The sequence below is a fragment of the Thalassophryne amazonica genome, chromosome 15, assembly GCF_902500255.1.
Source record: "Thalassophryne amazonica chromosome 15, fThaAma1.1, whole genome shotgun sequence".
Classification (NCBI taxonomy): Eukaryota; Metazoa; Chordata; class Actinopteri; order Batrachoidiformes; family Batrachoididae; genus Thalassophryne; species Thalassophryne amazonica.
Genome location: NC_047117.1, coordinates 20,100,390 through 20,125,057, shown reverse-complemented (window position 1 = coordinate 20,125,057; position 24,668 = coordinate 20,100,390). Strand labels below are relative to the sequence as shown.

Sequence of the window (24,668 nt, the reverse complement as noted above, 5' to 3'; positions counted from 1 at the left end):
GGTTTGACGCACCGTGCCTGTTAAGGAGATGGGTGAGGGACACGCTCCATCAGCACACTTCAGAGGTAACTAAAGCTGTGAATGACTTTGAGTAATAACAATAGTAATTTGGCGTTTTTGTACGCAGCTATATTTGAGCTACTCTGATAATTGTGTAAATTCGCTCTTCACAGCCGTGGCGTGCGGATTGATGGTCCTCCACGGGCTGTGAGAGCTGTTTCTGTAATTTGAGTCTGAATTAGAACCTGAATGTGTTTGCTGATGGTGTGAACCCCTAAACAGTATTTGTGTGAACAGTGTTGGACTTATCTCGCCTCTCATCCTTAACAGGCGCTGTCCGAGTCATTAACCACCTGGGGGGTGCCGGCGGGAATTTCTGGGTCCAGAACTGTCGGGCTCCAATCCCTTGGGCGCTAGGAAGAGCGCGTCGTCCTCCACCCCGCCAGGCTGTTAATTCACTTTTTGTTTATATTTGCACTTGAAATAAATCTGTTATGTTCTTTGGAACCGCTCTGTTTCTTTAGCGCTGGGTCCTTGTCAGACGCTAGTTCGCTCCTCTAACCTGCGTCTCAACATAACACTAAATCTGTGATAGTGAGCACTTCTCCTTTGCTGAGATAATCCATCCCACCTCACAGGTGTGCCATACCAAGATGCTGATTAGACACCATGATTAGTGCACAGGTGTGCCTTAGACTGCCCACAATAAAAGGCCACTCTGAAAGGTGCAGTTTTGTTTTATTGGGGGGGATACCAGTCAGTATCTGGCGTGACCACCATTTGCCTCATGCAGTGTAACACATCTCCTTTGCATAGAGTTGATCAGGTTGTCAGTTGTGGTCTGTGGAATGTTGGTCCACTCCTCTTCAATGGCTGTGCGAAGTTGCTGGATATTGGCAGGAGCTGGTACACGCTGTTGTATACGCCGGTCCAGAGCATCCCAAACATGCTCAATGGGTGACATGTCCGGTGAGTATGCCGGCCATGCAAGAACTGGGACATTTTCAGCTTCCAAGAATTGTGTACAGATCCTTGCAACATGGGGCCGTGCATTATCCTGCTGCAACATGAGGTGATGTTCTTGGATGTATGGCACAACAATGGGCCTCAGGATCTCGTCACGGTATCTCTGTGCATTGTGTACAGATCCTTGCAACATGGGGCCGTGCATTATCCTGCTGCAACATGAGGTGATGTTTTTGGATGTATGGCACAACAATGGGCCTCAGGATCTCGTCACGGTATCTCTGTGCAACTGGAGTCAGGTCGAGACCCCGATGAGGACGACGAGCATGCAGATGAGCTTCCCTGAGACGGTTTCTGACAGTTTGTGCAGAAATTCTTTGGTTATGCAATCGATTGTTTCAGCAGCTGTCCGAGTGGCTGGTCTCAGACGATCTTGGAGGTGAACATGCTGGATGTGGAGGTCCTGGGCTGGTGTGGTTACACGTGGTCTTTGAGTTCATCTCATACAAAATGGGAGCAAAACCAAAAGTATTGCGTTTATATTTTTGTTGAGTGTGTGTATATATATATATATATCACACAATGTTATTCAACAAAAGCTCTATATCAGTAGGTGAGCTCATTCTTTCTTCTTTGGATAATATCCCAATTGTACCTGTTGAGCACTTTAAATATTTAGTTCTTTGACTTGATCCTTCTCTTTCTTTTACAAACCACATTCAATCTGTCACAAATAAAATTACATATCAATTGAAACTACTTTATCAGTCAATTGTTTTAATTTTTCTGTAAGAAAGAGGATTGTCAGGCAATTATTATTCCCCATTTTTTGATTATGGTGATATAGTTTATCAAAATACTTCATCTTCTCATCTTAAACCATTTAATGTAATTTACAACAGTTTGTGTAGGTTTATTCTCCGCTGCCCCTTTATGACTCACAATTGTGACCTTTATAACCAGTTGTCCTGGTTCACTCCATCCTCTAGACGACAATTTCACTGGTTGATATTTATTTTTAAATGCATTAATCTCATTTATCCAGAATATTTAAAAAAAAATTTGACTCCTTTTGGTTCTTCTTATAGTCTGAGACATGCATTTCAATCTTTTATTGTTGTCCCACGAATTAATAAGGAAATTGGAAAATTTTCATTTAAACATAAAGCATGCTATGATTGGAACAGCCTTCCTTCCTCTATCTGCTCTACAGCCGTCTGTATTTAAAAGTGCCCTTGTACAATACCTTAGAAACATATGTAACTGTTTTTGATTCCGCTTGTCTATAACAATTTTATTCATTTTGTATGGTAGTAATAATGGGAGAGTGTTGGAGAGCTTTGTGTGTTTGCGTGTGTGGTGTGATTGGTTGTGAGTGTTTGCATGTAGACATTGTGTGTAATTAAGTGTTTGTAGCTGTATTGTGCCTCTGTATATTTTATTATGTATGTACTTCTGCATCTGTCTTGCCCATTGGATGTTTTTGTTGTTATTATTGAGGACCCCCTTAAAAACAAGATTATAAATCTCAGGGGGTTCATCCTTTCAAGTTAAATAAAAAAAATAAATATATATAAAACCCTTACATCATGAGTTCAACTATTATAACTTTGACTTTGAACTTTAAAGGTCACCCTTGACCAAAGGTCATGTGACCGATAGAAGGTGAAACTGAAAGGAAACTGTTCAAGTGATTTTGTTCACACATGGACAGGCAAACAGACACACAGGACCAATATCATTACAGTTCATGTGCTACAGCTGGGCGAGGGTGTGAAAATGGTTAGAGCACGCAACCAAGAATGGATCCATCAACACCAAATCTCAAGTCAGTTTTAAACGTACAGCCTATAATGTTTAGGTATGGTCTAGATCAGGGATGGGCAAGTTGTTCCAGAAAGGGCCAAGAGGGTGCAGGTTTTCTTTGCAACTGATTAATATCACTTTGAGCAGATGGAATCAGTTAATCAGTGAAATCACCTGGTGGAGTCAGTAGGTGCAAAGAAAACTTGCACCCTCTTGGCCCTTTCTGGAACAAGTTGCGCACCCCTGGTCTAGTTTTACTAGGCTTACACCAGATAATCTACTGAGCCAATGTGTCTTATAAACACAGGCTGGATTTGCATTTCTGAGCCTATAATATGTATTTTTGGAACTGTGTTTTAGGATGTTGTTAAGTGAATGTGAAACTAAACCAGTCTCTTTCCACAACTTATAGCATATCTGTTAAGGCTCATTTATGCTCCATTTACAAACATAAATCTCTCTGTGCATTTCAAATAGTGTAACCTGTGCCTTCCACACTTCCAGAAGCGTGGATGTAAAGAAACATCCACTAGGGGGCGCCGGAGAACCACTTTAAAGTTTCTGTCAACATGAAACACGGTGATGGTTGAAGAAGTTGAAATAATGTTTCTAGCTCAAAAGAGACAAAAGCGTAGAAAGGGGTGTAGATGGTGGTGGCCTATGTGGGCATTACATACTTTACAACAAGATTATATAACTAAAACTTTCATCAAAGTAACCCACCGTAGTCACCTGTCTTCATTTTGTCCTTTTGCCTAGGCCTTTGTCTAGTTTGAACTTTTGGCTACACTGCTCCGTTGGTTTCCAGTGGTATTGCTCCATTTTATCTGTAAGCTTTCAGAAAAAGGACATAAATTTGGACAAAGCAAATGCAGAGTGTGAACAAAACACTAGCCATTATCTGTATTTAACAATGAACATAAATAAGGCTTTAGGCATGATAACATACGAGGTCTGTTAGAAAAGTATCCAACCTTATTATTTTTTTCAAAAACCATATGGATTTGAATCACGTGTGATTACATCAGACATGCTTGAACCCTCGTGGGCCTGCAAGAGTTTTTTCACGCCTGTCAGTTACATCATTCGCCTGTGGGCAGTCTTTGAGTGAGGAGTCGCCCACCCTCTTGTCGATTTTTTTTTTTTTCATTATTTAGGAATGGCTCAGAGACTGCTGCTTTGTTTGATAAAAATTTTTTCAAAAGCTGTAAGGCATAACTGAGTGGACACCCATTCGATAAATTCAGCTGGTTTTCGGTAAAAATTTTAACGGCTGATGAGAGATTTTGGTCTGGTAGTGTCGCTTTAAATATGGCCCACGGCACCTGACGGCGATCTGCGCTTCGAGGCGGCAGCGTCTCACCGTTTCAAGTTGAAAACTTCCACATTTCAGGCTCTGTTGACCCAGTAAGTCGTCAGAGAACAGAGAACTTTCAGAAGAAGTCGGCATGAGGAGTTTATTCGGACATTCCATTGTTAACGGACATTTTGTAATGAAAGAACGTGCGGGCAGAGTCACATGTCGGGCGGACCCGACCGCGGGGGGTCGCGACAGGAAAAACCTTAACGGCAAGTTGGAACATGCCCAGCTGTAATTTCTCAGTTACTCACTTGTTGAAAGCCATCAAAAGCCGCCTGAATTTTACAAATGGTTTTCAACACGGAGGTGTTTTTTCTGTCGCGGCGCACATAGATTCGCTGAATCGTCACGGAAACGACTCGGCGAATTTGCGCGCACGTCTTTCATTACAAAATGTCCTTAAACAGTGGAATGTCCGCATAAAGTCCTCATGCCGGCCTCTTCTGAATCTTCTCTGTTCTCTCACGACGTCCTGGGTGAATTAAGCCTTAAATTAGGATGTTTTCAGATCGAAACAGGCCGACGACGGCACCTGGAAGCGCTGCGCGACGTCCCTCTCCGTGGGAAGTCCGTACAGCGACAGAAACACCCCATAATCTCTCATCAGCCGTTAAACTTTTCACCGAAAACCATCTTAATTTCTCGAATAGTGTCCACTCAGATATCCCTCACAGGTCCAACACGCGCCGTCTCGAGCAGCGTGTGAAACAAAGGAATTCAGCCGAGAGGGCTGGACCACATCTCACTCAAGGCCTGCCCACAGGGAAATGACGTCACCAACACGCGTGAAAAAACTCACGCATGCGCATGAGGGTTCAAGCATGATTGGTGTAATCGCACGTCATTCAAATCCATATAGTTTAAAAAAAATAAAGTGTTGTTTTCTTATCTAATACACCTCGTATATAAATCAAGCAAACCTTTTAGCTAGATTTATGTGCTGTTAGGGCTCTGGCTCCCAACTGTGGGTTCAAACCTGTCAAAATTGGGGGCGGGGGTGGGGGTGGGGTAGACACAAGGGTATGACTGCTCTGAGGGTGTCAAAATTATAACATTTTACATAAAGCTATAATAACTCACTTACTGGACAATTAAAACTACACAGATTGACATTTATCTTTAGATGAGCCAAAAGAGTAAAAAGCCATAATTAAAGTTGTATATACACTAAAGGAAAATTTTGCCAAAAATAAAGAAACAACAGTTCTTATTTTGTAGTGTGCATGTGTGTGTGTGGGAGCATTCGCTTATTCAAAAGAAATAAGGGAACACTAAGGAGGACTGTTTCAAAACCACTGCTTGAGGGCAAAGCCCCCCTGGATTAAATAGCCTAGCACCGCCAGTGCTACTTTATTCGATTATCCATAGAGTCTGTGATTATCCATTGTGATGATGATGTGTGAGGGTGTTGTATTTTTTAGAAGATCATATCTGTCAATCAACACGTGTAAACTGCATGGTATAACAAACAAACAAGCCTGTAATCTTCCATCTGTGTGTGCGGCGGAAAAACAGAGAGGGGGCGGAGCTTGGCGGAGATTACGTTCATATCACCTATGTGTGCGCTCCAGGCAGGTTAAGTAAAATTCGAGCTGTAAAACGTCTCAGTGTGTGCAGACGATAAATGAAACATGGAGCTGTGATAGCAGGACGCGGTTATTATTTCTGAGAGGATATTTGTGATCGACGTGCGGGGGATCGAGTGACGGTAAGAGAACGAACCCGAACACTTTGCTTTGTTTGCGATCTTTTGCTCTCATTTATTAAACCAAACGTAGTGAGACTTTCAGGCGTGTCCTCCATGCGTTTGGTTCCATAGTGGCGGGGTGACTGCGTGGACGGGTTTGTCGGGTGGGGTGTCTGTCCCAGGAAAACACTTTAAATGGATAAGAAGCGAAACGGCTTCAAGAAACTAAACCAGCCCAGTGACCGAACTCAGGCTTTGACGCCATTACCTGGATGACTGACACTTTCCACAGACACCCAGAACATTAGTTTACATAGAACCCGATTATTTTGTTGTTAACTTTAAAGCTACAGTATGTAGGATTTAGAGGTATCTAGTGGTGAGGTGGCAGATTGCAGTGTGCTGTCACCGATCATGATTTTGCTTCCGTTGGTGACAGGGATTCGTGCTCCCTAGTGGCCCAGTCACACGGCACACGATGATTCCTGAACAAAGGGGAAAAAAGTAAAAAAAATTACAGTTCGTTGAGAAAAGCTTTATCACCGACTAGCCTGTGAATCAAGAGCGCAAAAGGGACGAAAGAGGAACCAAACAAAACTGAAGCTAATGTTGATCTCGACGCGCCACTTTGGAGCCACTGCTGGAGCAGTGTGTGTCTGCATCTCTGCGTTCCAGGACTCGGTGCTGCGATGGAGCTGCACCTCCTCCACAAAAGCGCTCAAAAACCGGCTTTTGTACTGTGTGAAAACATTCAGCTGGTTGAACAAAGTCAAGCGAAAGGCTAACGTTACAAAAACTAAGCAAGCGAAAGGCTAACGTTACAAAAACTAAGCAAGCGATAAGAAACCATCAAGAACGACAGCAAAATGAAATACAGACAAATTGAGGGTTTCGTTGCCCTTCGTTCAAATTTTTGTGACAGTTTAAAAATCCTATCAAAGCGACCGCTGCAGGAACGAAGCTGATCGAAGGTTAAACAATGCCAACGAAAGTCAACAAAAGTCCAGATTTCTTGTTTCATTAGGGCTTCGTTGCCCTTTGTTAAGTGCCGTGTGATTGGGCCTTAACCTTCTGCTGGGGCTGACAATGTGACGTAGTAGATAATATAAAATGTCACCTTGATCAAAATAAGGATTTATCATTTTCCTGTTAATATTATTGCTTCCACGTTACCTTTGGTGTTTGGAAATCAAGAATGTTGTCTTTAAATTCACAAGATTCTGTTGTTAATTCTATTGATTGGCTTTAATCTTATTCTAAACAGCCTTTAATCTGTTTGGTTCTTGTAGGTTTTTGGCTCAGTGAGCCTAAGTAGTTAGTGTTGCTAAGCAACAGTCCAGACAAAAGCGGGCGTTATTTACATGAGACATCATTTGTACTTTGTGCTGATCATGGGTTATTCTGCTGTTGAAGATGTAATCAAACACACAAGGACATTACCACCCTGCACTCAGGTGGTAAATTACCAAAACATAGCTAATGGGCGCCATATTGCAGCTTTACACGGGCTACCATGTGAGGTGACACCATGGGAAAACGGGATCATGACCCCCACAGGTTTGATCCTGCTTCACAAAAATGAGGGTAGCTTTCACCTCTTTAAGGGATTAAAGGAATTGGGTACATATAGCAACCATAACATCTGTTCATCAGTTACCTGCAACAAAAAAATTGACGTTTAGAATGAACCCTTCATGTCTACATGGGAGCGGGCCCCCTCACGGAGGCTGCCTTGTTGCACTGCCATATCAATACAGTAGCTTAAAAAGGAAATGATCTACTGGTTGCTAGTGCAGGCTAACAAGTTTGAGAACCCTTTTTTTTTCTTTTACAAATTGAGGATCATACATATTATTTATGACAACAGAAACACAAGGGAACATGAACCCCTATCACCAAGAATATGCAACCTCACCACCAGATGGCACCAAATTCTACACACTGTGGCTTTAAAAAAAAACTTTTGGATCTGTTTCCACTTTATTTGTCCCCTCTCCACAGAGGCTAAATCAGATCCACCCTGTGTGTAATCTGGACTGTTCAACATTTAAACATTTGGGGCACTGGATGGGACACACTGCCAAATTTTGATCTTGCACCAGTTTACCATACATTACTATTAGTTCTTCATTTTGCAGAAGAATGAAGAGCAACCTGTCCATGCTGCATGCTGGTGCACCTTCGTCTCTTTAAGCTTTTGAAGTTTCCGTTGTGAGGCTGAAAGAATGTGCTGAGGGTATCTAGTTTCAAACAAACATCATCAATATTTCATAGCTGCTCTCTTCAGTGTGTCATTCCTTTACACGTGCTCAATCAGTGTGATTCACAATCAGCTGACCTAAGCAAAAACAAGTCTGGACCTCGTGTTGTATTTTAAATGTTCTGTCTTCACACTGTAGACTTGGAGAAGCAGTAATGATAATGTCATTAGATGTATAGGTTGGAAATTGATTGTCGATTTGCTGCACAATGTGAACACTTACTGGATAATATTGTATGAGAGGGAAAGTGTAATCTGAAATTGGAATACTGTAGTCCTTTCTTAACATGTTTCCACTTTAGGATCACGTACAAAGCATGACCTGCATTTTATTCTAAAATTTTTGAAATGTATTACCATATCATTCTTTTGTAGCTTCATTATGCTATAAACCTTTGCCAGGAGAGAGCAGCCAGCTGTATTTGTTCCCACCTTGATCTCGGACTGCTCAGCTCTGTCCCGTGTTTAGGATTAGTCCAGTTTTCCCACTAGGAGCCCTCATACTGACTTTAGGAAGTGACAGACAGCATGAGAGCAATTTGGAAATGCTTGTGAGCTGCTGGTATTAAAAGCTTTTTTTTTTTTTTTTTTTTCTGGGTGACCAAGCGGTTAGTGTGCTTGGTTTCAGTACGAAGGGTTCCCGGTTCAAACCCCACCCCTGCCATGTAATGAGTTGCGTCAGGAAGGCATCCGGTGTAACAGTTTATCTTCCCCCCTGGGGGGAAGGTTGACTTTGGATCTGCTGTGGCGACCCCGAGTGGAAAAAACAAGGGAGCAGTCAAAGGAACTTACTATAGTGGTGAATTATTGAGGTATTGGTTCATTTCATCACTTACTATCTCTCCACCCCCACGTTTCATCAACAGAAACCTTTTGTTGGAGGATAAGTCTGCAACTAAAACTTGCTGAACACTTCAGTTACATGTGAGCGGGAATGAAGTTGCATGCACCTAGAGGGGCATGCTTCCAGTTATAGGGGGTAGTGTTTTTTGGGGGGGTTTGGGGACCACAATTTATGGGAGCCATTTATTATCAGTATTATCTATAATTGTGAACACTGCAATATATTCCAATATTCATGCCTGGAAGCATTGTTAATATGATTTAAGACACCCCTACAATGGACCATACCTTTCAGTGCCAACACTGACAATGGTCCAGTGTGTAGCCAACTAATGTTATGTAATGCCAACATTAGCCAAATATAGTTTGGTGTGTAATGCTAACTAATGTGAGGTATGTAATGCCAACATGAACTAACAAACTTTAGGCATGTAATGTCAACATTACATTGTGGAAGTCACCAAGGTAGTAAAAAAAAAACAAAAAAAAAACTCAGTGACAAGTCACTGGGGTAGACGGGATTAGTGATGCTGAAGTCTCTGGATGTAGTTGCGTTGTCATGGCTGACATGCTTCTATGTTACATGGATGTCAGGGATGGGTGGTGGTCCCATCTTTAAAAAACGAGATTGGAGAGTATGTTCCAGTTATATAGGAATGACACTTCTCAGCCTCTTTCGGAAAGCTTATGACAGGGTACTAGAGAGGCAACCGTTAGTTGGACCTGAGATTCAAGAGGAGTAATGCGGGTTCTGTCCTGGTTGTGGAACTGTGGACCAGCTCTTTACCCTTGCAAGGATCTTACAAGGTTTCTGAGAGTATGACCAACCATTCTACATGTGTTTTGTGGACTTGGAAAAGGTGTATGACTGGGTCCCTCTGGGTATTCTGTGGGGTATATGTGGGAGTATGATCCAGGATATGAGCAAAGTAGGAGCTGTGTCCTCATTCTCAGCATTACATTAGACCTGTTTCCGGTCGGTGTTGGACTCCGCTAGGGCTGCCCCTTGTCACCAATCCTGTTTGTGATGTTCATGGACAGGATTTCAAGATGCAGTCAGGAACTGGAGGGTGTCCAATTGGTGACCTCAGAGCAGCATCTCTGCTTTTTGCAGATGATGGCTTTTCTTGGGCTCATCAGGCAGTAACCTCTGATGCACACTGTAGCAGGTTTGGGGCCAAGTGTGAAGTGACTGGGATGAAATCAGCACCTCCAATCTGAGGTCGTGGTCCTCTGTTGGAAAACAGTGGAGTGCCCCCTCTGGTCAGGGAGAGAGCTTAAGTATCTCAGAGGCTTGTTCATGAATGGGGGTAAGTGGGAGCATGAGATCGATAGACTGATTGGGCAGTTGTCTGATGTTCTTACAGACCGATGCTCCTGTCCTCTCCTATGGTCATAAACTTTGGGTAATGACGAAAGAATAAGAATCGCAGATACAAGTAGCAGAAATGAGACTCCTCCATTGGGTAGCTGGTTTACACTCCTGGATTGGTGAAACACTTGACTATCTGGGAGGGACTCGGAGTAGAGCCGCTACTTCTTTGCATTGAAAGGAGCCAGCTGAGGTGGTTCGGGCACCTGGTGAGGATGCCCCCTGGTTGGCTCCTGAGGCAGGTCTTCTAGACAGGTCCAGCTTGGAGGAGGCAGGAAATGCGGTCGGGATTATATTTCTCAGATGGCTTGGAAATGCCATGGAATCCCCTAGGAAGAGTTACAGGACTTGGTTGAATATAGGGAAGTGTGGGATGAGCTGCTTGGTCTGCTGCCACCACGACCTGGACCCAGATAAGCGGCAGAAAATGAATTAATGAATGTTAACGCTAGCTAACTAACATGAGGTACGTATGTCATGCCAACACTAGCTAACTAACGCTACTACTGTGAGGTTAGGATTCCTGACTGTATAATTCACACTGCCTACAGACATAAGGAAAAAGCCATTTTTGTTACTTTTGGGGGGGGGGGGGGGGGAATAAACAGTATATGAGTTTACATATTATTTTCCTTAATGTTGATGTGTGCAGTGCTCACTTTTAAAAGGTGTAGCATATAAAGCTGATCCAAGTTTCTCAATAGGAAAGAGAAAACAGAACAGAGAAAAAACAGTTTGACAGACGTCCACGCCCAAGAATTTCAAACAGACGAGTCCATGAGCCATTTTGGCACAGACTGTGTTCACTTTTCAAAACAAGAATCCTGTTGGCGTGTAGCTGAAGCTTTTTAGTAGGAAATTCAAAACAGAACATTTTTGTCATCAGTCTGACAAATATTTGTGAAATTCACAGGCTGGGTCGCATCTTTGGTCCAACTTTCCAGTTCACATGCAAAGATCTATCTATCTATTTATTTATTTATTTATTTGATCAGCCACTGAGATGTGATGCAAATGTGTTGGAGGCGGTAACAGGAGTCGGGCCTGAACAACACACAGAGCGCATTTATTACCAGCAGAAACCGATTGTATTGTTAGGATGGGTTGAAACCACATGGAGGTGCGAGGCCTGTCAGCAGTTCACTGGGTCTACGTGCACAACCTGTGCAGGTCAGAGAGAAAATCCTGTACGGAACAGTTACAAACGGCAAGATTCATGGTGTGTGAACCCGAGCCACAGCTGCATAGTCACACAAACACAGGTGAAGGGTCGCACCTCAAATTCCGAACACCAGTATCCCCCTGTGCCTGTGTAAATACAGCTTTGGGTTTAAACTTGCTCCCCCCATCTATTAATTGCTCAAAGCACTTTTCATTGCTTTTCATTCATTCATTGGGGTGCAGACTTGCAAGGTGCAGAACAATTTGAGGATTTAGAACTTTGCTCAAGGGCACTTTTATGCTTTTCTTTCACGTTCCCTTCTTTATATTTTCCTGTCTGGCAGAGAAGTGAACTGAGGACCTGCTGGAAAGAAGTTCCCTTCTCTGATATTTAGATCATGACCCTCCGACATCTGTGTTTTACAAAGGTTCAAAATTATAAAACATTATTTTGTTAATCTCTGGAGGGAAAGTAATGTCAGAATTACGTACATAAATAAAATGCTGTTTCAGGAAAAAGATCGACTGCTTTGAAATGTTAAATGAAACGGTCGTTTTGTAAAATGAGTGTTTTGAGATGCTCAAGTCAAGATGAAACCTTTGCTTCAGGAAATGATTCACGATTTCGAAAATGGTCAACATGATATGATGGTGATGTTGGTGCCCCTGGTGAGACCTCATCAGAAAGTGTCCACGTGCCAATGTCAAAGTGTCTCTCTGTGGATGCTTTGTGATGTCGTTCAGTAATCTGCCAGCAGAGTTGAAGTTCATTCAATTGGTCATGTGTCTTTGATCTTCTACATTTGAGCATATTTCTTCTGGCTGGCTTCTCTTTACTCCATGTAGGTTTTTGAATTTCGCAGTTTTGTCTTTGGTGCTCTTGTGCTTATTATCCTGCTGCTGCGTTCTGAATCTGGCACATTATGTTCATGCTGCTGTTCTTGGACATGTCAGGAATGTGTCTTTAATATGGTGGGAGCAGGTATTTGCTGAGATGGTTTGAGATGAACAGCCAACACCCTGTTAGCTTCCATGTGCATGTGTCAAAGAAGTGGCCGGGGGGGGGGGGTAGACTGAAGACAGCATTCACCCTATTGAGCTTTCAAATCCCACAAGATCTCATAAAACTTCGAAAAGTTCGCCCCTTTGCGAGATGTCATTAACACTGAGAAATGCATTGAGACACTCTGATCAGGCTGCACTTTAACTGCTGCACACGGACAACAGCATTAACATCGCAACATAAAACTCTTTGTATATTGTGCCTAAAACTCCCGTGAATGTATGAGCTGGATTTTTAGACGTGTTATTGTGTTTGTTTTATGTAAACATGCATGAAGCTCAGGTTGTTTCTCCGTTATTTTCAATGGGAATCGCTGTGAGCTGCGATCGCTTCCTGTTCATGTCGTTCTGAGGGAAAGTGACGTTTGCTCTTTAACGTCCTGCTTACTAAATGTTCCTTCACTTGAAGCTCTAATATCTCTCCACTTGTCTCTGGATTGCCGTCGATAACCTTGGTTTGCCATAGATGACACAGTGGAAGAATAAAATCTCAGAGGAGATTGTTTGACCACTAGAGATTTTAAATGCAGTGCACATACCTCGCCCTTGCTAACCGTCATTTGAACCGTACAGTATAATACCTTCTGTTGTTTGTAATTAGGATCATCTCTGGACACCAGTTCAGCAAGAAAGATGATTTTGTGTGTTAAGTTCAAGGTGTGGTTGTGTCTCAGCTTTTTATGCAGACCACACCTGTGTGTACTGTATGAAAGGCTCAGTGACGGGAAAACACCAGAGAACGACAGGAAAATGACAGGAGGGGGGAAATAACCCACATTAGAGGCAAGCATTTGTCTTTTTTGTCCGCTTGCGGCTCTGTCTGTAGTTTTGATCCATGTGAAGCTACTTCAGTTTTGTGAACACACAGGTGGAACACAACAGCTGCGTGTTTTTATTTTGTCATGGTGTTTGCCTTGGGAGTAAGACGCCTAAGGGGCTGTTGATTTTTACTGTGAATGCTGGCGTGCAGGTTGAGTACAAGTAATTATTAAGCAAATGGAATTTCTACCTGGCATGATGGGAAGGACTATCAATCAATCAATCAATCAACTTTTTTCTTATATAGCGCCAAATCACAACTAGACTAGACATTTCTGTGTTGTAAATGCAGGCACTTTTAGAAATATTTCTTCATTTAATAAGTCAGACACTTTTTGGCAATTTTATGATATTAATATCGTTTTATTTAAAAGAGATGTTTTTGACTCTGTGTGTATGTTGTATTTTATTTTATTTGCCTCCACGAAGAAAGTGATGCTTTTGGTCTTGTATGTACAGACATGTATTTATCGTATTGCATTTTATTTTATTTGCCTCCACCAAGAAAATTGTGTTTTTGGTCCTGTGTGTGCGTATACCTTACTTATTTATTTAATTTGCATCCACCAAGACAATAATGCATTTGGTCATTGTACTGTACAGTGACCAAACTGTACATGTACTGTAACTGTACAGTACATGTAACTGTAACTGTACATGTACTATACATGTACTGTATGTACAAATGTTATTTATTTTATTTTATTTGGCTCCACCAATAAAATAATGTTTCTGGTCTTGTATGCATGTACTACAACGGCGTTTTAGGGCCACATAGAATTTTTTTTTTTTAGACTTCGAGAATAAAGTCGTAATATAATATTTCGACTTTTTTCTTGTAATATTACGACTTTATTCTCGTAAAATTATGACTTTATTCTCATAATATTACGACTTTATTCTCGAAGTCCAAAAAAAAAAAAAAAGAAAGAAATTCAATGTGGCCCTAAAACTCCGTCGTAATGTATGTACATACATGTTATTTATTTTATTTGCCTCCACCAAGAAATGAGTGTTTTTGGGCCTTGTATGTACATATTGATCAGGATATCTCAAAAACATAAACAGATTTTGGTGAATTCAGTGAGTCAAGCCAGGAAAAGCTGAATAGATTGGAACATCTGCTTTGGTGGAACAGTGCCCCCGTCTGCACTTCAGCTCAGTTAAGGATGGATAAATGGAGGAACCTTTGGGTTTCTGAGCAGCATGGTAGCGTAGTGATTGGTTCTGTTGCCTCATAGTGAGAAGGTCTTGGATTTGCTGCTGACCTGGTCATTTCTGTGTGGAGACTGTATGTTCTCACCGTGTTTGTGCTTCAGTGCTCCAGCTCCGTCCCACTGAATGAATGAATGTTTGGTGTCTCTGAGTGTGCTCCAGATTAGGATTTGGGCATCATTTCATTTAAACTACACAAGCATGCAGTACAGTGTGTGTCCTCACCAAGATGTCTATATTCACCCCATCTAATTATTCAACTCTTCAACCATTTATGATGTCTATGCTACATTTCACGAGAAACTGATGGGGGAAAAAAAAAAATCTTTGTTGCAATGTTGACAAAAGAGAGAAAAATTTAGTAGAACCAGATCTAGATCAGTGGAGTTTTATTTGACTTTGACTGTGATTCTTTTTTTCACATCTTTCCAGTGGTCAGTACATTTGATTTCATGACATCATAAAACAGGTTGTTTGTTTTTCATTGCCATCATAAGACAATATTTGGTTGTCTTTTTTGATGACATAAAGTTTAATTGTTTTATGACATGAAGTGAAATGGTTAGGGTTACTCCCCCCCCCCCCCCCCCCCCCCCAACTATGGTGTTGACTATTGTGACATCACAAGATAAGAATAGTAGGTTTTCCTTTATAGAAAAATTACTACTACTTTTCCTTAAATTATTTCCTACTACTTTTTACTTTTTATTTTGCTTTGTCTTTTATTTGTTTTATTGCCTGTTTTTTTTATTTTTTTTTATTAATGTTATTATTTTTAATTCATTTATTTATGATCGGGGGTAACTTGGTGCCCATTTTTTATTATGTACAGCACTTTGGTCGACTAGTGTCATTTTAAATGTGCTTTAGAAATAAAAGTTGAGTTGAGAGTATGGTACAATAAAAATGATGGATGGTTAGGTCCCTCCCTTTTTTTCTCTTTGACATAAGATAGTGGCTTTTCTGACATCATAAGGCTAGAGTATTAGTTTTTTATTCATGATGCAATATGAAGGGTGGAATTTGTCTAAATCAACAACTAAAACAAACATTTCTGCATCATCCTGGATTCTAAAGTTCCCTTGGATCGGGATTAGGGATGGGTATTGATAAGGTTTTATCATTATCGATTCTGCTTATCGATACCTCGTGAATTTTGTACTAAAAGTAGGCTTTACAGGTTTTCTATGTATTTCCTTGAGTCTTAAAGTAAATAAATATGAAATTAGTCACTGTATCCTTGATCTCTGGACATAAATAAAAATTAACAAAACTGTGTTTCGCTTTGAAGTTATTAATTCAGACTGGATTCTATCGTTCTATCTTGACTTGTCAGAGAGCCGCACCAACGTTTGGAGCTGTGTGAACAGAACGGAGGATGATTCTCGTTTCTTTCTCGCAACAAGACAGGAGTCCCAGTTAATAACTTTAATCCGCACAAAAGTGAATCACAACTCATATTCAGGGATGAAAGTGGTGAAAAACAAAAAAAGCTGAAACCCAAAATTACCCCCCAACACCACCTGCATGAAAATGTTTCAATTCTAGAAGCTCTGAAATGCAACCTGGGACTATTCCAGACAATAAACTGGAGTGAGTGCAGCATCCATTTAGGTGAGAAAAAAAATACAACTTTCCTTATTCACATTCATTCCAGTAGTATTCTGCTCTTACTAGGATGCAGCAGATTTCTAGTTTGGCAGATAGTTCTGGAGGAAATCACTGAAGAAATTAACAAACTGAAAATATGGTTTGACCGACACAAACTGTCATTAAACTTAAATAAGACAGGGATGAAATGGAGGTGTGAGAGTCACTAGGTGTTCAGAGGAAACGCTTATTTCTGTATGTATTTATTTATGTTAGTTGCTGTTATATATTTTTTGTTGTGTTTCTATTCAGGTTCTTTTTGTCTCTTTCTCTAAAATTGTATATAATAATCATTAGATTATTAATATATAAGCAAAAATAAATTTAAGGAATATTACAATTTGAAAACAAATGCACCCGAACGTGATGACGGCTGCAATTGCTAAATGCTAACTTTTAACATTGAAAATGCCATAGACATGCTAACGCGTTAACATCGCTCCCGTTTTTAAGTTATAAAATACATCTATCGACTGTTTCAGAAGACCATAACAGGTCGGTTTAACATAGAAAAGGTAAATAATACTCAGACGTATGCTCTTTAGGGTTTTAGCGGGGGAAAATTAAGCGAAAGAAAGAAATAAACGAAGCAATCGACCGAAGCATTGCTTCAATCTGCGAACCACGCTTCGACTGGTTCAAGGTTCAAAGCAAAGCCGCGCTGCAGAAAAGTTGATTAAGGGCCCGCTGCAGGGTCTGTAATCAATGTAGAGAAATGATCATTTTCCTGACAAACACCCGCCAAAACAACGGCCACTCTGAAGGACCGATAACAGAATTGTTAAGCACAAAGCTTATTGATGTCGGTGGATCGAATCATTTCTTAACGATACCCGAAAGGAACCGGTTCTCGATACCCATCCCTAATCGGGATTAGCATTAAAAGTATAATGGGCTCTTTGTTGGTCGAGGTCCACCCTTCCGTCAAATTTCATAAAGCTTAATCCTAAGTTTTTGTGGTTGTTAACAAGCAAACGGAAACACAACATTGAAAACATAACATCCTTGGTGTAAGTAATTACTTGTATGTAGATTTTTGTCAGATGTTGAGTCTCTGATAAAACATGCTTTTACAGAAGGTTGTATGTGTTCCCGCATTTAATTTTGAGGAAAAATGGAAATTAAGCAACTTTTTGCTGTTTAAAGGTCTTTTGCATGAAATGCAATAAGTAGTGACTTATGTATAATGTTGAAGAGCTTTCATCATCGTGCCACACCAAAGAGCATACATACTACTTAGAAAGAATGACTGGAAAATGTTTAGTCTGTTCTGTTTGGTTATGGGACTTGTGGAAACATGGGAGCTCAAAATATATTTGATATAATTGTTACTTATAATTGGATAACTGGAAATGTTAAAATCTGGAAAATCCAGTGTAGTGGTGATGGGATTTGTGCACCGGCAGTTTGAGTTTAAAAACAGGCAAAAGATCACGTAAACAACATTAAATCTTCATGTAAATACTAAAATGACAAAAACTTACTGAGAAATGATGTCATTTTAATCTATAATCTGGTCTGTGCCCTGCCCGTCCCGTTTGTGGGTCTACTGTACTTCAGGTTATTTTCAGTAAGTAGAGCAGTGCATTCTGGGTAACTGTAGGCGCTCCTTCCAGCTGAAGAGGCGAGCAGCTGTGCCAGTGACAGCATGATGTAGTTCACAACGCTTATTAAGAGGACTTCACTTGACTAGTTCACAAAACTGTTTCATTCAGTGAACACGGTGGCTTTACTGTGCTGGATGTTAAAAACTCAGATTCAAGACCTTTATTGAACAGTGTAGTGTTATAATGTCTCAGGATCTCCGTCTCAGCTGAGTCAAGACTGAGTCAATAACAAACCTAACCATCATAGTAATTCCAGCATTTTGAAACCATGATTATTTTTTCGTTTTTTTTTAATCTATTGCATCATTTAGCATTTTAAGTGTTTCAAAACATTGATTTCTTTTCTGAAGTAGTTGTTTCAGTTAGTGTTGCTAAACGATTTGCTTTTGGAAGTGATTGTTTCGTTTAGGGTTTTGAACAATCACTTTCTGATACAAGTTTTGAAACAGTAATAACATTAATCACTTTCTGATACAAATGTTTCATTTAGTGTTTCAAAACTGTAATAACGTTAATCACTTTCTGATACAAGTGTTTTTTGTTTAATGTTCTAACCAGTGGTCGTTGAGCCCCCAGCTGCCCTTTATTCCTAACAATGCTTATCTGACGCCCCCCCCCCCCAAAAAAAAACAAATAAAGTGATTAATTTCCATTATCGATTCAGTTGCTTGATTTTTTTTTTTTTTTTTTTTTTTTTTTTTTTTTTTTTTTTGTGTGTGTGTGGAAAAAAATTTACATTATAGGTTTCCCCCACCACTTTTGGTTAACCCAAACGAAATGATCAATTTTATTAATTTTATTTGTCAAGTAAGTGTCTTATTATTATTGCTTTATTTGACATGTTCACCTCAAAGCAGGAAAAATAACCTTGGACAACCCTGGGGTCCAAGTGTCAAAGGGGAGCACTTGCATCCCAGCTTGGAAATCAGGGATTTTAACAGTTAAAAACTGGTTGAAACAATTGGTTCATAATTTTCCTTTTTTAAGCTCAAATCATTTGGTTCATTTGGTTGAAATTTTCAAAAAGCCTGGTTTCTGTCATCACTATGTTTGGAATATATTGGGGAATGGGGGGCTGTTTAAACCCTGAATCCACCCCGCTAGCTATGCCTATGGTTGTGGTGCATTGTTGAGTTGTGAAATACAAAATATAATTGTGTATTTGGAAGCTGTAAAGCACTGAAGACACAAATAATAAGCATATAGAAGCAGGCAGCCATGCATATGTTGTGGTCATTGGCTGTGTTGGGGCGATCCTCAGAAAACCAGGTAGTTCTTGATCCACTTGATTAATTGTTTCTGTTCCAGAAAAGGCCCCGACCATTTTACAAACGGTTTATGAAAATCTTTCCTGACTGTTTTGTGTAATCCTGGTGACAAACAGCCGTGGATGAAAACACAGCGAGGTGAAATATGGTCACCATTCTGTCCTCTTCCTAATTAGAAGATCACAGTGGGGTGCCGACTTGGCAGGCATACCTGTTGTTAGGCAGGAAAATCGGAGTTGTCATGTATTACTCAATGTGTGGTTTCTGTTGCGTTCCTATGCCCCCCTCCCTCCACGATAATATACATGTGATGCTGTGGTACAGATCAAATTAGATTCTGAGACTAGCTGATTCGTGATACATGGTTCCCACCATGGCGAGTCCTCTTGTATGTGAAGAGGGTGGTCCTGATGCCAAAACAGCGGTCAGCGGTGTTTTTCCTCTCTGAAGACGTCAGAAGAATGTCAGATTGATGTTGGATTTCTCGAAATGTAACTGCAGATACTTTGGTTTTCTTGTAGCTCCTTGTGTCAACTCTTGGAGTCATTCCTTCCCTCCCTCTCGGTAACCTCCTCCGCCTCTCCTTCAGCGTGGCGTTCTAAGCAGCTTACTCATGTCCACGCTCTGCCCACCATGCCTCACCATTCACACTGACATCACTTCCTGCTCTCGTCCTGAAACAACTTCATTTGTCTGTCACCACAGGACGAGAATGAGGACTTAATCTCCTTAGCGACTCGTCCCCTTTAAAGACAACCATGGCTGAGCGAAGGTAAGAAAACACACTGACACAAATCTGACACCGTCTCCGTGCTGCTGCTGCTGCTGCTGCATTCCTTCTAAAAACCAGCCGGCTGTATGTTCTAACTACAATCCCTGGCAAAAATTATGGAATCACCGGCCTCGGAGGATGTTCTTTCAGTTGTTTAATTTTGTAGAAAAAAAGCAGATCACAGACATGACACAAAACTAAAGTCATTTCAAATGGCAACTTTCTGGCTTTAAGAAACACTATAAGAAATCAAGAAAAAAGATTGTGGCAGTCAGTAACAGTTACTTTTTAGACCAAGCAGAGGAAAAAAATATGGAATCACTCAATTCTGAGGAAAAAATTATGGAATCACCCTGTAAATTTTCATCCCCAAAACTAACACCTGCATCATATCAGATCTGCTCGTTAGTCTGCATCTAAAAAGGAGTGAACACACCTTGGAGAGCTGTTGCACCAAGTGGACTGACATGAATCATGGCTCCAACACGAGAGATGTCAATTGAAACAAAGGAGAGGATTATCAAACTCTTAAAAGAAGGTAAATCATCACGCAGTGTTGCAAAAGATGTTGGTTGTTCACAGTCAGCTGTGTCTAAACTCTGGACAAAATACAAACATGGGAAGGTTGTTAAAGGCAAACATACTGGTAGACCAAGGAAGACATCAAAGCGTCAAGACAGAAAACTTAAAGCAATATGTCTCAAAAATCGAAAAATGTACAACAAAACAAATGAGGAACGAATGGGAGGAAACTGGAGTCAACGTCTGTGACCGAACCGTAAGAAACCGCCTAAAGCAAATGGGATTTACATACAGAAAAGCTAAACGAAAGGCATCATTAACACCTAAACAGAAAAAAAACAAGGTTACAATGGGCTAAGGAAAAGCAATTGTGGACTGTGGATGACTGGATGAAAGTCATATTCAGTGATGAATCTCGAATCTGCATTGGGCAAGGTGATGATGCTGGAACTTTTGTTTGGTGCCTTTCCAATGAGATTTATAAAGATGACTGCCTGAAGAGAACATGTAAATTTCCACAGTCATTGATGATATGGGGCTGCATGTCAGGTAAAGGCACTGGGGAGATGGCTGTCATTACATCATCAATAAATGCACAAGTTTATGTTGATATTTTGGACAATTGAAAGGATGTTTGGGGATGATGAAATCATTTTTCAAGATGATAATGCATCTTGCCATAGAGCAAAAACTGCAAAAACATTCCTTGCAAAAAGACACATAGGGTCAATGTCATGGCATAGGGTCAATGTCAATGAGCAGATCTGATTTGATGCAGGTGTTAATTTGGGGGATGAAAATTTACAGGGTGATTCCATAATTTTTTCCTCAGAATTGAGTGATTCCATATTTTTTTTTCCTCTGCTTGGTCTAAAAAAGTAACCGTTACTGACTGCCACAATCTTTTTTCTTGATTTCTTATAGTGTTTCTTAAAGCCAGAAAGTTGCCATTTGAAATGACTTTAGTTTTGTGTCATGTCTGTGAGCTGCTTTTTTTTCTACAAAATTAAACAACTGAATGAACATCGTCTGAGGCCGGTGATTCCATAATTTTTGCCAGGGGTTGTAAAAGCAGAAGTAGGAGGTTGACTGTGAGTCGTGTTCAACTTTAATGCTGCCGTTTGATGTTTGTGTGGTATCTGAACCCAGTAGTATTCAAATAAGAGGTGCGCTGTGATTGGTTAAGGAGTGGTTTAAGGGGAAGGACCAAAAACCAAGTGCAAAACAGTGTCATGGCAAAAGATGCGCAAATGATACCATTTCTGAAAAAAAAGGTAAGAAAGCAATAAACAAGGATTGTCTACATATTTTTTTGGGGGGGAGGGGGTTATGTTTAATTTACCTCAGAAAACATAAATATTAGAGAGGGACTTGTCCATTATCTCCATTATATTATAATAAATACACCAATTAATTATTTACATAAGAACAAGAGGGACATGCAGTGTCATTCACGTGAAGGTGTTCCTGACATACCCACATTGCCCCCCAAAGTACCCACAGAGAGGTTGTCTGTGGGATCAATCAAGTACAGTAATACCATGTTCAGCAAACCAGGTACTAGTAGTTTTGGAGCTGTGGGCAGATGCCAAGTCTTGCTGGGAGAGGAAATCAACATCTCCATAAAGCTTGTCAGCAGATGGAAGCATGAAGTGTTCTACAGTCTCCTGGTAGAGAGCTTGGTTGACTTTGGACTTCATAAAATGCAGTGGACCAACACCAGCAGATGACCCGGCACCCCAAACCATCACTGACTGGAAATGTCACACTGGACTTTAAGCACCTTGGATTTTGTGTCTCTCCACTCTTCCTCCAGACTCTGGGACAGTGGTGGGAACAGCTAACGAAAAAGTTAGCTTCGATAACCATTAATCAGATAACTGAAAAGTTATCTTTTATGACGATAAACTGACAAACTGCTAAAAAAAATTATTTTCATTACAGATAACCAGTAACTATTAGTGTGTTGATTCAGACGTGGCCACATCAGATTACACTGTCTGCTTCTGATAAACCAGTTTCACTTTAAGCGCCGCAGGGGCTGCTGGGTAAATTCAAGGATCACAAACACAAAGAATACACAAAAAATGAATGAATAAAAAATAAAACCCCAAACACATAATCTTAATCATAATCTTCCAAAAGCAGTAAAACACAGTATTTATTAGAAGTCACAGTTTATCTCGGTATTATATATACCATCATTTATGAGCTCAAAGCTGCTGCTTTTTCACCTGCTTTGAACCCTGCAGCTTAAACAACAGAACTACATCCATTAATGCATTGATTGGCAGAGTAAAATACACATAGTAAATATAAATTCTTACCTTTTTAGTTTCAGTAGGATTTATCTGAAAAAATAATTGTCCTGAGATTATCCAGAATGGTCTGAACGGTGAAGAAATGTCCCAGTCTGTACATAGTTCCATGTACTGAAACTAAAATATGTAAAATTTTCACTCTCTGAAATACCAGATTTTTAAAAAATTTATTTACTTTTCATGATATTCTATTTTTTTTTTCTTTTAGATACAGTATGTAATGCTCACAAGTCCTAATTAATGTGGTATTTTTTAAAATCTCTTATTTAAAGGTAACAGTCAACACTACAAGCACATTCTGATTTTCACTGTAACTCCATTGTGGTTGTATACAAAGGCAAAACTACAAAAATATTCAATGTCCATCAAGTTATAGATCTGACTGTTTGAGCAGAATTGAGTATTTGCTCCCAAACAAGGTTGTCAGGCTTATTTCTAAGGCAGTTATATGCTAAGTGCTAGCTAGCCTGGATAGCTAGTAATAAGTTAATAAATTTAATGAAAATAATGCATGTACTATCCAGTACTGTCTTACAACCTACTGCCAACTATATGAACTATTGTTGAACAGTTAATACATTGGTATAGGGCATAAATTTAAGATGGTAGATATTGGACATTATCACTTTACCGAGGCGTTGCTAGGCCGGTAGCGTAGATTTACGTCAACGCTACCTGGCTATACCCGCCCGCTGTGCGTAAAACAAATGACGTCATAGAGCGCAGCCCAAGAACTGTTTGCAGACAATAACATGAAAAGGCGAGAAGTGTGTGTATGTGAGTATGACAATGAACAGCAGCCAGCTTGATAAAGTACGCACTGGAGAATTTGGAGAGCAACGCGCGCCAGCCAGCACGACAAACGTTTAAAGTGAGCAACTTTTATGTACGCGTTTGCTGAGTGTCGTGCCTTTTGAAATGACCATTAAATATTGTTAATGTGATTCCACGTGTTGTGTAGCTCAGTAAGTGATAATAATGCAAATAACATGCTGTTGTCGTGCGGTATGCATTTTTAGAGTCCCTCCGTCCATGTCCAGTCACCCAAAATGACAGATATTTGCCCTCGTCTAACTCGGACGTATATCTGTCATTTTGGGCAATTGGGCATGGACGGAGGGACTCTAAAAATGCATACCGCCCTCCAAAAGCATGTTATTGTATTGTATCATGGCTAGCTTATGTGTTAGCTGCCACTATTCTGGATGTAGGTTTGCATTCTTACAAAGCATGTCTTGTCTGCAGATAACCTGCTGCTGAACACACAAACTTTTGGGAGGTGGTGGAAGAATGCAGTCTTGGTGCTCTGTAGATTGTTTATACATTCAACATATGGGTGGTATCAATGTGACATCATTTGGTACTGTGATAATAGTTATTATAAGTATTCACAGTCTGTAAACACAGGAAACAAGTTGAGATGAGGCACATCCAAATATCCTTCCTCAAGAAGTGTATGCCTAGTGAGACGGCAGTAGAGCCTGCCTGTTGTTGTTGTTGTTATTATTAGGTTCTTAACATTTTATATTTGCATACTGTAGAAAAGCAGGATGGTCCTACTGTGCCCAGTGTGTCAAAGAGACATCTGTGCTGTGTTGGCAGGAACTGTATTTCCAGTAAAGGCCTTTCCAAGTGGAACAACAAATGAGTTCCTTTCTGAGGAAAATGTTGGCATTTCCAGATTTCCGTGGTACATATGAGTGTCGCAACTGATCTGCAAAACTGCCTAATGGATCTTTACAATGAAGACATTTGTTTTCCACACAGATGTCCAATGCAAAGTAATCCTGAAATGAAACTAGCAGTTTACAGAGGGTGTAGACAGGAATTCATTTTTGTGGATGTCATACTGTCCACTAGATGTCACCGTTACAGGGTTTCAAGCATTTTACAAGACTGAATTTTTACTCAAAAGGAGAATTCTAGAAAATTTCAACTTAGGCTCTGTATTTAGATGTATTTTTATTAGGGGGTTGG

General features: G+C 40.4%; 1 protein-coding gene across 2 annotated transcripts in view; it reads left to right on the top strand.

Moving 5' to 3' along the window:
- The first annotated feature begins 5,709 nt into the window (after nt 1-5,709).
- The window catches only part of fam160a1a (family with sequence similarity 160 member A1a), a 54,140-nt gene continuing 35,181 nt past the window's right edge, over nt 5,710-24,668 (top strand). The window contains exons 1-2 of one of the 2 annotated variants that reach the window (XM_034188379.1): nt 5,710-5,840; nt 19,782-19,848. The gene's annotated coding sequence lies outside the window, so the exon portion shown is untranslated. The remainder of the gene's footprint in view (nt 5,841-19,781; nt 19,849-24,668) is intronic. The other variant, XM_034188380.1, reaches the window with a different exon arrangement.